This window comes from Pleurodeles waltl, chromosome 4_2, assembly GCF_031143425.1.
Source record: "Pleurodeles waltl isolate 20211129_DDA chromosome 4_2, aPleWal1.hap1.20221129, whole genome shotgun sequence".
NCBI lineage: Eukaryota > Metazoa > Chordata > Amphibia > Caudata > Salamandridae > Pleurodeles > Pleurodeles waltl.
Genome location: NC_090443.1, coordinates 539,564,477 through 539,578,981, shown reverse-complemented (window position 1 = coordinate 539,578,981; position 14,505 = coordinate 539,564,477).

Genomic DNA, 14,505 nt, shown 5'->3' with positions numbered 1-14,505 from the left:
TTTTCTCTTTGAACAGTGCATCTAAAAAGAGTTATAAACCAATATATATCACCTTCTTAAGGTCATATTGGCCTAACCTGTATACTTCAGGTTGCCACAGGCAAAATCTCCTATAGAAGCTGTCCTTTTCTACAATTAAATAGCCTACTTGTAGACGTGAAATGCCCTGCGAGGACAGAAGCCATTCTAGCCAATGGATACATCCACAACATCTACTATACCTACCTGGCCAAAGATCTGCTGGAAGATGCCTAAAAAAAAACAAGATATCCCAGGAAAAGAGCAGCTGATCTTGAAGAACGAATGAGACAATGATCACTACAAGTATCACATGTTGTTGCGTTCCAGAGACACTTTACTGTATCATCAGTGATGATCACTCATCATCCCTAATCTGTCCTTCGCTTAGGGTACTCAGTTCAATTCTTTTGCAGACACAGAACTGGTGTGCCTTCACAACCCTCTGTGGTTTTGAAGTCTGGCACCAGTGTTCCTAATTCTGTAACTGTATGAATAATCTCTCTGACCCAGTTGGGATAGAACTATCATGGTTTAAAGGTGCTTTGGGTCACTAACAATACTGTTCAGTTCCTAGTAGTGACTGGTGTAGCATTGCAATCCAGAGTGTGCACTAGTCCTGTGAATCCCCGCACAGTGGAAAATCTTGTCTGCAGCCAGTAATATTGGCCCCTAAAGATTGGTACGTCAGAGTTGATGCTGACCTACTTCTACAGCTGCTTTGCATTAAACACCTAGAGCCAGATGCTTAAATAGTTTTTAAAGTAAACTGTCCCAAATGGGCACTGGCTAATATAATCACAAAAGCCTTCAAACTGGAGGTAAAGACTCCTAGCACCATAAAACTTCACCAGTTGCTTGTGGGGTCCTACTTTTTTAGGTTGTGGGTTTTTGGATGAAGAATTGTACTGTGGTGGGGTGGAAATTCAGCAATTTTGGTTTCTGCCCACTGAGCTGTCCGGAACTGCCACTAAACCTGGAGACCAAAAAAAAGGAGGTCCAGACTTACCCCAGCAAGAGTGTGGTAAAACCGCAGAGTTCCAAAGTCCCCTAAGATCCTCCCAGCAGAGGCAGCCTTGGCCATAGAGTCAATGCTATGGAAAATCCATTACATAGCATGTAAATGCTATAAATATGCTTTGAGTCACATATCTACTCATGAAGGTGGTCATGCCTTGTTCTTGAGATGCATCATGATTTTAACTTCTCTTTTAATTTACCTGTAAATACAAGCTATCTTCTTCTTTGATGATACAGCAGTGCCTGGACATGACATATCTTCTATGTTATATGGTGTGTCATGCTGCACAGGAGTTTCTATTCAATACCATCTCCTAGAGAAAGCCGTAACAGCTTGACTTCACTACGTCAAGTCACAAGTACAAAAAGAGAGTACCTTGGTAAGCAAATTGAATTGCAATAGTATAGAGCCAATGGAGTATAACAATATTCATATTTCTGGTACTCTAGCAGCAAATGAGAGTACCCACAAAGGGTACTGCCTACAGACTGAAAGACAACACTTGACAGTTAAGACCTTACTGCCGATGCAGTTGGGTAAGAGCACCAATGCTTACAGACTTCGAGGGCCATAAGTGTATGAAGACTCACATCTGTGCTTTTGGTGTCTACTGTAAAGAAGTTCAACTCATGCCTCCCAGTGGAAAAACTGCCCAGTCAGTCGACGAAGACAGCTGCTGTACCTCAAAATCCTGTGTGTAGGCTCTAACCCATTGTAAACTTAACACAACCCTAAAAAAAACAATTTTGAGCATAACATTTTTCCATATCTCTTTTGAATCTACAAGGACAGTGGAATTGAGTGATTTTACAGGGTTTGCCTTTTGCAATCAATGACAAATATATTTTGAAAATGAGTAAGGTTTTGAGAGCAGATGCTCCTATTGATATCTACAGGAGTCATTGCAATTGTTTGAAAGGTGAGGATGAGTCTACTGAAGGTGACAGAAGTTTTGTTACTTCCTCCTGGACACTCAAATTTACACTGTCTCAAATGATAATAATGTTAAGGGCATTCAACTTTAAAGTCAATTAATGCTCCTGTCCTAATTCCTAATTTGTGACAACAAAAAACTGCCACAAACCCTCAACCAACTAGAGACAGAGGGGGTCATTACAACCCTGGCAGACGGTGTTAAAGCGGCGGTAAGACCGCCAACAGACTGGCGGTCTTTTTTTCAGTATTATGACCATGGTGGTTACCGCCATGGTCATCCGCTGCTTCTCTGTTCCGCTCGCTGGGCTGGAGACCTGGGTCTCCAGCCCGGCGGCCGTCACAATACCGCCGCCGGTATTTTGACCCGGCTTACCGCCGTGGATTTCCAGCAGTAGGAACCAACATGAAATCCATGGCGGTAAGCACTATCAGTGCCAGGGAATTCCTTCTCTGGCACTGATAGGGGTCTCCCCCACCCCCCACCCTGACTCCCTCTCCTACACCCCCCACCACCCCTGCCACCCCCCAAAGGTGGCAGGGCCCCCCTCCCCACCCCGACCCCCAACATCACATAACTCACACACACATGACACGCACTCAGGCACCACCAACACACACCGACATACATGCCTACATCCACACACACAGTCAGACACGCACACCCATGTACAGACATACACGCACACATCCATACAGACATACATACAGGCATACACGCACTCATTCCCAATACACTCAACACCCCTGCAAGCATACACGCACTCACACACCCCCTCTACATACACAGACGCACCCCCCCATGCACCCACACAACACCGCCCACCCCTCTCCCCTAACGGACTATCGACTTACCTGTTCTGTCGATCCTCCGGGAGGGGACGGGAGCCATGGGGGCTGCTCCGCCGACACCACACCGCCAACAGAACACCGCCGCGCCGAATCACAGGATGTGATTTGCTGGGCGGTGTTCTGTTGGCGTGGCGGTGGAGGTGGAGCAACCTCCACTTCCCCGCCGCCCGCCAGTATGGCTGTTGCCGGCTCTCCGTCCTGAAAAAGGACGGAGAGCAGCCAACACTCATAATACTCCGAGCGGCAAACCGCCACTACTGGCGGTCTTCCACACGGCGGTCCCTCAGCGGTCTTGTTAAAAGACCGCTGAGGTTGTAATGACCCCCAGAATGTGCAGACATTTCGCAAGTGAGGTGGAAAAGGACACCACACCTCTCAAACATGGGCATGCATGATATCACCTGCCAGCCATTCAGACAGGGTCCAAAGCCAGGAACCCTGGTCCCACGACCATCCAATGCAACCCCACAACCACAGCTGCCATCGCAGCCAACAAACTTCTCTGTCATCCTCCACGACCTCAACAACATACACAGACAAACAGGCTGCTGTTGCGTATCCCCCAGCACCACGGTAGGACCTTTCACCTACATCTTTGTGATTTCACTTGCAACACCTCAGATGCTGACACCAAACAACTACTGCACGCCACCAACCCCCACCAACTGCCCGGTATGCTCCTCAACATCCAATCCCTCAGAAAACACTCCATCGAAATCGGGACCTCCTTAACAGCTCATAGACAGTAGGAATGCAGTTACTATAATAGCACAAAATGGGAGAACCTTGTTATAGAATAGGTTGGAGGAATTTGATAAATCAGAAGCAAGAGACCTCACATACCCAGTTGGGTGTCATGCTTCATCATCTGGAAGCTCCTCATTGGGCTGGTGCTGCAATACCCAACAGGCCCATCGAGGGAGATCTTTTAAAGGTGTTATTATCTGTGTTCAGTCATGTGCGAGAGTGCTAAGAGTGTAGATTGGTGATAAGGTGAAAAAAGAAATGACTAAGAGTTACCCATATGGTGGCATATTTTCAAGACCCTTGAGCTGCCAGTGTGTCACTTTTTATGACACGCCGGTGGTGCAGAGTGCAGACGCATATCTATGAGGCCACACAAAGCCACTTTGCGATGATTTTTATGGTCTTATAGATATGGTGCAAGGCAATGCTGCACAATTCGCAGCATTCTGCAGCACACATGTAAAGAGGAAAATGCCTCTCTGGATTGCTTTTGTGAAGGAAGATGCCCCTTCCTGCACAAAAACAATTCTGTCAACAATGGAGACATCCTTGCACCATGATGAAAGGGTGCCTGTGTTGGTACCAGGCAGCAAATTGTGCATCAGCACAGAGGGAAAGGGCAGAAATGCACCGAATCTTATAAATATGGTGCATTTCTGACCTTTAAAATAATGTAGGGTAGCACAGCAGAAAGACTTGTGTCACTGCCCTACATCAATTCCTTGAAAATATGCCCCAAAGCGTTTACAAAACTGGTATCTCTTGTCATGAATAAAAACAATATGTGGCGTTGTAGGAGATAATGGTCCTTTGCAGCTCAAATGATGTGGTTAAAAAACAAAGGGCCAACCTGTTTCTTGCCGTTGAAAAGTCATGAATGATCTAGGCATTTCTTCAGGACCGTATAAACCTAATTTACTACTGATTGGGTTGATAAACAGGCATGTACACATGCCCAATAGTGAAGTTACCCAACTACAGTAGTGGTATTGATACCTTACATAGGCTGGTAGTAAATAGTCTGACCTGGAAAGTGGAAATAAAAACACAAGATGAAGTATCATCACCTAAACAGGTTACTCAATCGTAGAACCCATTCATGATGCTGGTCAAAGACAATGGGCCTGATTCTGACTATGGCGGACGGCGGAGGCCGTCCGCCATAGTCCCGCCGCCAAATGACCGCACCGCGGTCAAAAGACCGCGGCGGCCATTCACACATTTCCTCTGGGCCGGCGGGCGCTCTCCAAAAGAGCGCCCGCCGGCCCAGAGGAAATGCCCCTGCAACGAGGACGCCGGCTCAGAATTGAGCCGGCGTAGTTGCAGGGGTGCGACGGGTGCAGTTGCACCCGTCGCGTATTTCAGTGTCTGCAAAGCAGACACTGAAATACTTTTTGGGGCCCTCTTACGGGGGCCCCTGCAGTGCCCATGCCATTGGCATGGGCACTGCAGGGGCCCCCAGGGGCCCCGCGGCACCCCCTACCGCCATCCTGTTCATGGCGGATTTCCCGCCATGAACAGGATGGCGGTAGGGGGTGTCTGAATCCTCATGGCAGCGGAGCGCGCTCCGCCGCCATGGAGGATTCCCCCGAGCAGCGGAAAGTCGGCGGGAGACCGCCGACTTTCCGCTTCTGACCGCGGCTGAACCGCCGCGGTCAGAATGCTGTAGGCTGGTAGTAAATAGTCTGACCTGGAAAGTGGAAATAAAAACACAAGATGAAGTATCATCACCTAAACAGGTTACTCAATCGTAGAACCCATTCATGATGCTGGTCAAAGACAATGGGCCTGATTCTGACTATGGCGGACGGCGGAGGCCGTCCGCCATAGTCCCGCCGCCAAATGACCGCACCGCGGTCAAAAGACCGCGGCGGCCATTCACACATTTCCTCTGGGCCGGCGGGCGCTCTCCAAAAGAGCGCCCGCCGGCCCAGAGGAAATGCCCCTGCAACGAGGACACCGGCTCAGAATTGAGCCGGCGTAGTTGCAGGGGTGCGACGGGTGCAGTTGCACCCGTCGCGTATTTCAGTGTCTGCAAAGCAGACACTGAAATACTTTTTGGGGCCCTCTTACGGGGGCCCCTGCAGTGCCCATGCCATTGGCATGGGCACTGCAGGGGCCCCCAGGGGCCCCGCGGCACCCCCTACCGCCATCCTGTTCATGGCGGATTTCCCGCCATGAACAGGATGGCGGTAGGGGGTGTCTGAATTCTCATGGCAGCGGAGCGTGCTCCGCCGCCATGGAGGATTCCCCCGAGCAGCGGAAAGTCAGCGGGAGACCGCCGACTTTCCGCTTCTGACCGCGGCTGAACCGCCGCGGTCAGAATGCTGTAGGCTGGTAGTAAATAGTCTGACCTGGAAAGTGGAAATAAAAACACAAGATGAAGTATCATCACCTAAACAGGTTACTCAATCGTAGAACCCATTCATGATGCTGGTCAAAGACAATGGGCCTGATTCTGACTATGGCGGACGGCGGAGGCCGTCCGCCATAGTCCCGCCGCCAAATGACCGCACCGCGGTCAAAAGACCGCGGCGGCCATTCACACATTTCCTCTGGGCCGGCGGGCGCTCTCCAAAAGAGCGCCCGCCGGCCCAGAGGAAATGCCCCTGCAACGAGGACGCCGGCTCAGAATTGAGCCGGCGTAGTTGCAGGGGTGCGACGGGTGCAGTTGCACCCGTCGCGTATTTCAGTGTCTGCAAAGCAGACACTGAAATACTTTTTGGGGCCCTCTTACGGGGGCCCCTGCAGTGCCCATGCCATTGGCATGGGCACTGCAGGGGCCCCCAGGGGCCCCGCGGCACCCCCTACCGCCATCCTGTTCATGGCGGATTTCCCGCCATGAACAGGATGGCGGTAGGGGGTGTCTGAATCCTCATGGCAGCGGAGCGCGCTCCGCCGCCATGGAGGATTCCCCCGAGCAGCGGAAAGTCGGCGGGAGACCGCCGACTTTCCGCTTCTGACCGCGGCTGAACCGCCGCGGTCAGAATGCTCGTGGGAGCACCGCCAGCCTGTTGGCGGTGCTCCCGTGGTCGGTGGCCCTGGCGGCCGGATGACCCCCAATGTGTGTATTAGGCGGCATTGTTCATAGTTATACAACAAACAGTATATAGCCATTCCTCAATAGCAACATAACTTACCTTCTCTTCCTGACGAAACATTTCTCAATCCAGCCTCCAACCCAGACACTGCCGTTGCCATACCGCCAGCCTACAAAATCATATACCAGGACGGAACCCACAAACCAGGCAGAGGACTCACGATCATCTACAAAAACATGATTCACTGCATCACCTCCACGGACTCAGACACCAACCTCAAAGATTACTTCCACTTCAAAATACAAACGGACTACAATGCCACCCTGAAGGAAGCCCTCATCTACCGTCCTCGGGCCCAACATGCGGAATTCTGCAACCACATCTCAGACTTCATCACTCCCCTCTTTATCAGATCAACCAACTACATCCTTCTCAACAACATCAATTTCCTCCTGGAAGACACCATAGTCCCCATCTCCATGGTCCTTCTCAACAGCCAAAGCAACCTTGGACTCAAACGGCTTGTCCAAGACCAAACCACACAGAAAGCCACACCTGTGAGCTTATTTTCGCCTCCAGCACCAGGATCACCACCACCCACACGACCCCGCTCACATGGTCCGAGCACTACATCATAAATTTCAAGATACCCACCGACAAAGCCACCTCCCCAGAAAAACCCAAAACACCATTAAGATACTGGGGCAAAACATTTTTAAAAAACTGGACCAAGACCCTATAGAAATGCCGATCCAACCACACCGGGAACCTCGATGTCGACACCAAGCTCTTCAATACATGGCTTAACTAATGTGCACGCTGCATCGCTTCCACCTGAAACAAGACCTCCAAAAACAACAAACGACCCAGATGGTACACAAACAGCCTCAGGGAGTTCAAGCACCATGGCAATCACCTTGAGAGAATATGGAGAGTCAGCAAAAACACCACCAAAAGATCCAAATATCAAGCCGCCCTGAACCTCTACCACCAACAACTACAAGCAGCAAAGAACACAAGGGCCTAACTCTCAGACCGGCCCCAACTATGGAAAAGAACTCTTCACCATCGTCAAGGAGTTCTCTAACATCACAGCTACCTACAATTACATCATCCCATCCCAAGCACTCTGCAACAACCTCTCAAACTTCTTTGAACAGTAGATTGCCAAGATCTACAACACATTCAACACATTTCATACTGATACAAACACCCAGCAGGACACCTCCCTCATAGCCAAACAGCAGCTAAGCAACTGGAAGCCCCTCTCGAATGAAGACACCACCAAACTGATGAATTCCCCTCATACCCGTGCCACAAGTTCATATGCAACCTTGGAAGATCCATCATCTCCCCACGCTCACAACTATCATCATCACCTCCATAAGCACTGTTGCCTTCCTGTCAACGTCCTGTTGAAGAAGCCAACAGCAGACCCCAACACTTTCAGTAGCTACAGACCCATATCACTCCTGCCTTTTCCAGCATAATTCATGGAGAAAGCCATCAATATCGACCTGCAGACCAACTAGAACTCTAGTAAGTCTTAGAGATTTCTCAATCTGGCTTTCACATGAACTACAGTACAAAAATAATCCTCACTGCGGTCACTGATGACATCAGAAGCATCCTTGACCAAGGAGAAATGGCTGCATTGATCCACCACGACCTCTCTGCAAATTTCAATATGGTCTTCCACAAGTCAGTCACCAGAAAGCTTCAGCACTTGGTATCTGCGGACCGGCCCTAAAGTAAATAGCCACCTTCTTCACAGACACAACTCAATGAGTTAGACTTCCCTCCTACAACTCAGAACCAAATAAACTCATCTGCAGAGTCCCCCAAGGATTGCCAATCAGCCCAACCCTCTTCAAAGTCCACATGGCACCCCTCGCGGACATCATCAGAGCCCACCGCATCAACATAATATCCTACACCAACGACACACAGCTCATCCTCTTCTTTACCAACTCAGCCAGCACCGTCAAAGCAAACCGCCAACTGCATGAGCAATGTCGCTGCTTGGATAAAAGACAACTGCCTCCAACTCAATATAGACAAAACTGAAGTCCTTATCTTCATCAACAACCACTCCCTGGGGATGCCTCAGGATGGCCCTCCAAACTTGACTCCCCACCCACCCCTGCGGACCATGCCAAGAACCTCAGGATCATCATGAACACCAAATTCTTTATGACCAGACAGATCAACACCATTGCCTTATCATGCTTCCACATCCTGTGAATGCTATGCAGAATTTTCAAGTGGGTCACACTTAACATCAGATGAACAGTCACCCAGGCTCTTATCACAAGTAGACTTGAATACAGAAACACCCACTAGGTCAGAATCCCACCCACTGTTCTATGCTGACTCCAAACCAACCAGAACACTGCTGCCAGAGTCATCCTGAACATCCCATGAAATAACCACTTCTCTCCACACCTCAACAATGACCACTGGTTCCCAGTCCAGAAAAAGATGTAAGTTCAGGCTACTCACCGACACCTACAAAGCTCTCCACAACACCGGTCCAGCATACCACAACCACCACCTCCAATTCTACCAACCCATCAGGCACCTTCAATCTGCATCCCAGGCAAGAGCACACCTCCCTTTTGTTAAGAAGACTTTGCAGGCAAAACCTGAAATGACATCCTGCAACACCTCAGAACATCCCCCTCCCTCATTGACTTCCAAAGGAACCTCAAGACATGGCTCTTCCACTGGAAACTGGCATGATCTCTTCCTTCCCCCTTAGGTCTGCCCTACTCTGTGCCTGTATACTCTCACAGGTGATTAGCCGCGCTCTACAAATCCACATAAAACAACACAACAGATTGTAGTTGACAGTGGCAACAAAGCCAACAGCTCCATATACCTTAACAGTGTATTCCTTTCCCACTAGAAATTAATGTATCTTTCTCAGGATCTTGTTCAGGCACAAGCTCTCACACCACCTTGAAATCTGTGGCTGAACCCCATGGCCACAGCCAAATTTACCTTCTTTTGTTGATTAGCTAGGCAGCAGCTACGCTCTCTTACTCGCAGACATGGTTCTCTAGTTACTACGTTTGGAGGACCTAACATAGGGCCAGATCTACAAGAAAGTGGCGCATCAATCCTGATGCGCCGCTTTTCTTGCGTGGCCCTTAGTCTCCCTAACGTCACCATGGTAGCACTGTATTTACAATACAGCGCACAATGGCGCACGTTAGCACAATAGCGTCAGAATTATTACGCTATTGTGGTGCTTCGCTGGATTAATGCCGTTAATTATAGTGCTAGTCCAGCAAAGCACTAGAGAGGTCCATATGTTATTATGGGCCCGTCACTTTAATGCCTGCAATGTGCAGGTGTTAAAAATGACAGAAAAAATGACAGTGAAATCTTTTTCATTTTTTGTAGCCTCCCTGTGGGGGAAACACCCCTGTTGCAAACATTATGCCTGGCGCAGGCATAATGTGGTGTAAATTGTAAATATGGAGCATCAGAAATGCCTACCGAACGCCACATTAACGTCATGTGTCGCAAGGAGGTGCAAGGGCCTCATAAATCTGGCCCATATTATGTTACCTGAGGTTTGTAGAGCACCAGAGGTTTGTATAACACGCTTCTTCCATAAGATAAAATATTAATTCAAGGAAATGTCAGGAGTAGAATAAGTAACATTATGCACCATTTGACCTCTGATGACGTCGCCTGGATGCTGCGGAGAGGCTTTCAAATGACTTTCTATTACTTTTGTTCACTGCCTGCATGACCCCTAGACCAGAGAAGCAAAGGCAGTGGTAGATCTGCTTAACGTGGCGTTAAGGGTATATAAGCAGCTGTCACTTGCTCAATCAAGTGCATCCCTTGGAACCCGGTCTTCATTTCGCCACCATTATCACTCTAAGAATGACACATCAGTCGTACACATTTTAGTGATACTAACAATAGCGGCCGTGTCTGTGGACCCTCGATGAGGGCTGAGATCTAAGGAAAGTGCATTCTCAAGTTATCTATGCCCATGGGAGTAGGAAGTGTGGGGGACGTGGGGGATGTATCCCCCCCAGATTTTGGAGGGTGGGGGACACGGGGACGAATGTGAGGCGGACAAGGGGACACTATAATTTCCCCTCTCACATTTATTATTCAGAGGGCCATTAGCGCACAAAAGCGCTTCTTATGATAGCCCTGTACCAACCATCCTCCAATCTGATTGTAACAGAATGAAGGTGAGTCCGGAGGCCCCCTGCGCCCTCTGCCCTTTTGTTTGTCCTGTTCACAGCTGTGGGCATTAAGGGTGCTCATAAGAACAAAGGGCACGAGGAGGAGAAAAGAGTTTTGGATGATTACTGTCTGCATCACCTGCCGCCTTGAAGAGGGGTACTGCAGGATGCCTTCAAGAGGAGCTGCAAGACAATGAGGAAGATCTAAAGAGAGAACAGAGTCGCACTCAGCCTGACACCTGCAGGCTAGAAAGGAGACTCTGTGAAACACAATATTTGTATTTGCCTAAGATCACACCAGTTGGTGAAACAGTGAAGTCGAGATTGAGCCCAGATTTTACCTTTTCACACAACAATTTAGCTATTAGAAGGGTATATTTTTCTAACATTTATGTTTAATGTTTTGTTTTCTAGGTAATGAAGCGCTTGATTACAGTGTGGCTAACAGGGAGAAGCCATATTTCATTTTGGGCCGTTATGCCTACCGTTATTATTTATGTTGTTGTTATCGTTACATACTTCAGCATATTGAAGTATATTATCTTTTCTCTATCTTTTCTTCACTCTACTCTGAAACAATTTACCCTATGCCATTGCACCCTACACCACTTTTCTCCACTCTCTGCTACTCTACGCCACTGCAATCTATGCTGTACCACTCAACTCTACACCACGCCACTGCAATCTATGCTATTCTACTCTAACCATTGTACACTACATCCCTGCACTCTGCCAGTGCACTGTTTACCACTTTACTCAAAACCAATGCACTCTATCCCACTGCACTCTGTGCCAATCTACTCTGCACCACAGCACTCTATGTCACTGCACTCTGTCACTCTACAATACACCACTGTACTCTGCGACCCCCTAATCTGCAACATTGCACTTTCTGCCACTGAACTCAACGCCACTCTACTCTGCACCACTGCACTCAATGCCACTGTGCTCTGTCCCACTGCACTCTTTTCTGCACCTCTGCTCTCTAATCTACTCTACACCACTCCACTGTAGGGCACTTCACTCTACTTTGAAATCATCTCCTCTATGCCACTGCAATCTACGCAACTCTACTCTATGCTATGCCAGTCTAATATATCCTGCACCACGCCAATGTACCCTGCACCACTCCAATCTGCTCTGCACCACTCTATGCTACTGCACTCTACATCACTATGCTCCACTCTGCAACAATCTACCCTTCACCACTATACTGTACTCTGCAGCAATCTACTCCATGCCACTGCACTCTATGCCACTCTATTCTACTCTGCACCACTGTACTCTACGCCACTCTTCTCTACTCTGCATCACTCTACATCACTGCACTCTACACCAATGCATTCTATGCCACTCTACTCAACAGCACTGTCCTTTATGACACTCTACTCTGCAACACTGCACTCTGCCACTGAACTATACTCCTCTCTACTCTGCACTGCTCAACTATATGCCACTCTACTGCACTCTACACCAGTGTACTATATGCCACTACACTCTATGCCACTCTACTCTGCATCACTGCACTCCACCACTGCACTCTACACCAGTCTACTCTACCTTGCACCACTCCACTCTACCATGCAACGCATCACTCTATGACACAGCACTCTGAACCACAGCAATCTATGCTGTGCCACTCCACTCTGCTTCCCTCTACTCTTCACCACTCTACGCTACTGCGCTGTATGCTAAACCAGTGCAGTATTCACCAATGCACTCTACACCACTTTACTCAAAACCAATGCACTCTATATCACTACACTCTACACCAATCTAATTTGCACCACTGTACTCTATGCCACTTCACTCTAGACCACCCAACTCCACTCTATGAAACTTCACTCTGACATTACACTCCATGATACTAGACTCTGACACTCTATTCCATTAAACTCTAACACTTTCTCCACTCTGTAACTCTCTACACAACTCCCTATACGCCACTCCATTTGTTTTTGTGCTGCGTGGGCCTCCTTTTGCAACTCCTTTGTCCCCGTGCTGAAGGACTCCTGTGTGCACTGGCTGGTCTTCTGTGGGCTCTCTGAGTTGCTGAGAGCCCCCTCTGACTCCTCCTCCTGGGTAGAGTCCACCAGGTCCCTCCGGGTCCCAGACAGTGCCATTTTCCGCTAACTGTGAGTTTTGCGTGTGCCAAGGTTTGTTGGCGGAATCCAGTGACGCAAACCAGACTGCCATCATCCATCCGGTGTGGGATATCATCTGCACCAACCAGGAACCCGCATCCATCTTCTTGGGTGCAGTACTGACTGTTGTTCTTCACCAGTGGTTCTTCTTTTGCACCTTGATTCGGGTTAGCAGGGGCTCCTGTCCTCCCTGGACTCTTCTGTGCTTCTTGGACCTAGTCCCATTCTTCCACAGGTCTTTAGGTCCAGGAATTCACCCTTTGTGTCTTGAAGTATCTTCTGGTTCTTGCATTATCTTCTTTTGTGTGTTCTTGTGTGTTCTAGGAAAGTTACTGTGATTTACTCCTGCTTTCCTGGGCTCTGAGGTGCGTTCTATTACTTACCTTTGGTGTTTTCTAATACTCCCAGCGCCCCTCTACACACCACACTTGCCTAGGTGGGAACCCGACATTCGCATTCTACTTTCTTAGTATATGGTTTGTGTTTCCCCTAGGCCCATTTCTAAAGATTGTGATTTTCACTAATTGCACTTTTCTAACTGTTTTTATTGCTATTGCTGAATACTAGTGTATATAATTGGTGTATTACTTACCTCCTAAGGGAGTATAGTCTCTATGGTATTTTTGGCATTTGTGTCACTAAAAATAAAGTACCTTTATTTTTGTAACACTGAGTATTTTATTTCATGTGTGTGAGTGCTGTGTGACTTCAGTGGTATTGCATGAGCTTTGCATGTCTCCTAGATATGCCTTGGCTACAGCCACCCCTAGAGAGCCTGGCTTCTAGAAACTGCCTACATTTCACTAATAAGGGATAACTGGACCTGGTATAAGGAGTAAGTACCATAGGTACCCAATACAAACCAGGCCAGCCTCCTCTAAACCACTGTAATATATAGGTTACTTTTTACATTTTTCTTGTAATTGGTGACATTGGGTCATCCAGATAACTTGTGTAATGCCCGAATACCAGTCTTTCTCAATTTCCCCTGGTGATGTTTTCCCACTACATTTGATCTTTTATATTTTGATTGAATAAATGTATGAAACATTCCATTTGCATACTACTTTAATATTATTGTTTATGGGAGTGGTGATGCATTTTATTCAAGGGATCCCTGTTCCTTTAAAGTTAGTTTACTGCTCCATTTTAGGACACTCTACTTACTCAATGACACTACGCCACACCAGTCGATGACACATCATTCTCCTTTATGCCATTAACTTTGAGCCATGCTGAATAGTAGTCTCACTAGTGTACAGCATGGATAAAACACATTGGCAAAGGCAATAGAACTTGCATAGGCGAGACCTATTGGCTTTGCCAATGCTTGTTTATAAGGTATGAACTTCGAGGTGACTTGCAAAATCCTTATGTACGCCAGGGGTATTTTACCCCATATGATACATGGTCACACCACCAACTTTCCCACAAACCACTTAAAACCTTAGTGCATAGCTTCTGCCATTTCAAGCTATTAAAGTAGAGCAGAAGAAAGAAAAGCAACATTCCATTTTTTGGATTAAACAGCTGCA